Source organism: Arachis ipaensis, chromosome B09, assembly GCF_000816755.2.
Source record: "Arachis ipaensis cultivar K30076 chromosome B09, Araip1.1, whole genome shotgun sequence".
Classification (NCBI taxonomy): Eukaryota; Viridiplantae; Streptophyta; class Magnoliopsida; order Fabales; family Fabaceae; genus Arachis; species Arachis ipaensis.
This window is the reverse complement of record NC_029793.2, coordinates 140589049-140593297: the sequence shown is the minus strand read 5'-3', so window position 1 is coordinate 140593297 and position 4249 is coordinate 140589049.

Sequence of the window (4249 nt, the reverse complement as noted above, 5' to 3'; positions counted from 1 at the left end):
GTCCTTGATTTTCAATTATGTAGAATTTATCAAAAAATAATACCAAAATTTTTTAGTCGTAACCCAATAAATTTTTAATTTTAACATTAAAATTTTATAACCGTAAGGTTTTTGTTAATAGGGTGAAATAATATTATAAAATTGTGGAAGAAAGAGAAGAAAAATTTTAAATCGTGTAAAATTTACCAAAAAATAACACTAAAATTATTTTATTGTGATACAAAATTGTTTATTTTAACAATTAACTTTGAAATAAGAATATGATATAACTTTTTATCGTTAAATGAGCAGAAAAAAATAAACAAAAAAAAAATAATAATAATGATAACCAAGGAAAATATGAAGAAGAATAAAAAGAAAAAAAAGTAAGAATATATAAATAAAAAAATGAAAAAAAAAACGCATTCGGAGAAAATAAAAAAAAATTCACGCACTTGCCCGACTAAAAATGGTTATAATATAATCACTTAGTTGGATTTAGGTAGAAAATAAAGCTTTTTCGAAACGATGGTACCAATCAATATGCCATTTTGATCAGAAATTCGATTGCTTTCGTTGATTTGGTTTGAAATATTTAACAGTTTTACTATTTTCAATGCGACAAAAACATGGCCGCATAAGTACAAAATCGACTTTATAATATCACTATATTCCATTTTAAATAAATCTACTATTTTTTTAATTATATCACGATGATAAATAAAATAACAACAATAAATCAATAATACTCTATTTCACTAGACAGAGTAATGTAAAATAAATATATTAAAATTTAAATTTTTTATATTTTTAATAAAAAAATTTATTTTATAATCTTAACATGTGTTTTTAGGATACAAAAAATACATGATAGATAAACTCAATAATAAAAAATACTAATGAACAAGTAATTTATTTTAAAAAAATTTTAAGAACCTTCTCTTTCTTTTGAAAGCTCAAAATAATAATGTCATCTTAAACAGTTACATGTTTTTTTATTATTTATCTATTTTAATTTCCAACCTAATCTAAAGTGCTTGTACTTCTTTCAGATTAGCCTTATCTTTATTCATAACATACATCTTTAAATTTAAATTTATAGATTGTGATTTTATTTAATTTCTTTTGAATTTGTTTTTCTGCTTAAGTGTTTAAACCTTCTGTTATAAATAAAGATAAGATTACCTCTCAACATTTATTTGAAATATATTTTTATTTTTATAATTTTTATTTTTTTTATTTTTTGGTGACTTTTTATTTTTTTTATTTGGTAACCCTAAAGCAATAACGCTTTTTTTTAGATTTTATAAAAATAGTCGATTTTCAATTCGACTCAACCGATTAATTTTGTGGTTTGTCAATAATTTTTATTAGGTATTTGTTACGGTATGATGATAAATTCATACGTACCGATACGTTTAAAATATGGATAAATAATAACAATTTACGTGGAATTTATTTTCCACATCAATATTTAATTTTTAATTTTTTAAATATATATTATATCACTACTTTTACTAATACACCCCTTTAATTAAATAAAAATAAAAAAAATATTTTTTATTTAATTTTATAAAAGTTTTAAACATCCTTCTTTTATTTGATTAGATAAAAATATCTTTTTAAATTAACGAAATTTTAAAATTCAATTAATCTTAATTTTATAGTTTCAAATAATTTAAACAACAAAATAAAAACATATTAAAAAAACAAAAAATCAAAATTTCTTCATCTTCTCCAATTTCTCTAATCATTCGTGCCCTCCTCTAAGCAAAACATATCAAAGAAACAAAAAATCAATCGTTTTTCATCTTCTTCAATTACCCCTCTAAAGCAAAGTAGTGAAAATCTCAAACCAAAACCCTAGGTTCTTCGCCGCTGCCTGCATCACAAGCTTTATCATCGCCTAAAGTGTTTGATCTAACATAGCCCCTCACATCTTGCATGTTTGATTTAAGAGCTGGTGTGGAGCTCAAATGCGACATGTGCCCAGCCTCTTTAGACGTAGAACCTTTGCTTGTATGGCCAATGTTAAGGCTTAATCGACGAAAAGGTGAAGAGCTTCTTGACTTTTCAGGCATTACTTTCGGGTCTGATCCCTGGTGAGGCTCATTTGCAGATGAAGCGGTCCTATGGGACGGCGGCAACAAAGAATCTAGGGTTTTTGTTTGCGACTTTCACTGTTTTGTTTCAGAAGAGTAATTGGAGAAGATGAAAAACGATCGATTTTTTGTTTTTTGATATGTTTTGCTTAGAGGGGGCACGAATGATTAGAAAAATTGGAGAAGAAGAAGAAATTTTGATTTTTTGTTTTTTAATATGTTTTTGTTTTGTTATTTAAATTATTTAGAGGTGTGTAAAAAATTTTCGTTGTTATAGTGTCAGTATAAATTACAACTTGCGTTTTATCCTTTTTTATTGTATTTTTTTTGTCAAAATGACCAAACGCAGCCTACGTTTTATTCTTTTTAAAGTTTTCAATTTTTTTTTGTTATATCCTTTAGACCTAAACACAGCCTGTGTTTATGGATGGGCAATTTTTCTTTTTTTTTAAAACTCCAAAATACGACTCATTTTTTTCATTATAGATTTAGTATAGGTGTTATCTAATAGAATGGATGCATGAGAAATATTTTCACTGCTATGGAGGTTGATCAAAACGTAGGTTACGTTTAGGTTTGTTTTAATTTATTTTATTTTATTGTTTTGAGAGAAAAGGACAAACGCAGCATGCATTTTGTTTTTTCATAACGTTTTATTTTTTTTTAATTTCCTTTAACTCAATCGTAGGCCACGTTTTGTTGTTGATATAAAAAAAAAATTTTGAAAGTAACCAAACGTATGTTGCGTTTTACTTTTTGGTGGCAGCTTTTCCATAAATGCAGGTTGCGTTTTATGGGCTGTTAACTTTTTTTTGGAGAAACTAAAAACGCATATTGCGTTTTGTTTAAAAAATAATAATTTAAAGAAGGGTTCAGCCTATAAATACGAAGCAACACTCTCATTCAGCTTGCCTTGCTCCATTTCTACTCATTGTATTCTTCTTTCTTACACATATGTGGTAGTTCTGAGTTTTTTTGGCAGTCAAGTGTATCAAAAAAATCGGATTAGGTGAGGTTGCAGTTATGGAAAATATTGCAAATTTGCGAGTATATTATAACGGTGAGATTATACCAAACACACATGAGGGAGTAACTTTTGTTTGTGAATGTCCGTTGTCATTTGCTATTCCATGTACCATGAGTTTTGTAGAGTTGCAAAATGGACTTTGTAATAACATTCAAAGCCACATTTCGAAAAGGGTGAGCAACATTTTATACAGGAATCCTGTACAAGTATTTGGTGGGCTGATACAGTTTCAAACGATGTCCATCACTGATGATGCCAGTATGCAGCAGATGTTATGTACTTATCAACAAACCCGATTTCATGTGCCGATGATAGAGCTGTACGTTGAGTTCGAACAACAGTCAGAGTTGGGCGCGGTCGAGGAGGGTGTCAATGTTGATGAGCTCGGAGATATAGGTTGGGAAGAAGATAATAATGACAGTGAAGAGGAATTCGAAGCTAACTATGAAGTCGATGACGAAAACGATGACGGAGACTTGGTAGGCAATCCGGCGGTGCAAAATGAAGCAAATGCGATTGTAAGCCAGCACCCTTTTAGTGTTCCGTCTTTTATGCGGACTCTAGATCTCGAAGCCACGCATGCCCCGGAATTTCCTGAGTATGCGAATACGGGTATGTTTTGATTATTAACTCAAGTTTTGTATAGTGCTTATTTTATTTGCCTTGTATGACTGATGGTGGTGCGCATGTCGTAGGTGAAGGCAACGTTGCGGTGGAAGATGGCGAGTTTAGGGTCGGAATGGAATTTGGTTCGAGAGAGTCGGTGATATCTGCAATCAAAAGCTACACCATCTCTAGAGGAGTTGATTACACTGTGTATGAGTCTGAGCCGCAGACATTCTATGCGAAATGCAAGGGGTATGGTGCAGGGTGCGACTGGCTTATCCGAGCTAGCTTGATTCGAAAAAAGGCTTGTTGGGAGATCAGGAGATACAATGGCAAGCACACGTGCACCGTGGGCATGATTTCACAAGATCATGCCAAGTTGGACTCGGACACAATTGCAGATGCCATTAGGCCGTTGGTTGAAGCAGACCCCTCGATAAAGGTGAAGTCTATTATTGCAGAAGTCCAAGGCAGGTTCAACTACACTGTGAGTTACCGGAAGGCTTGGTTGGCAAAGCAGAAAGCTGTCGCAAAA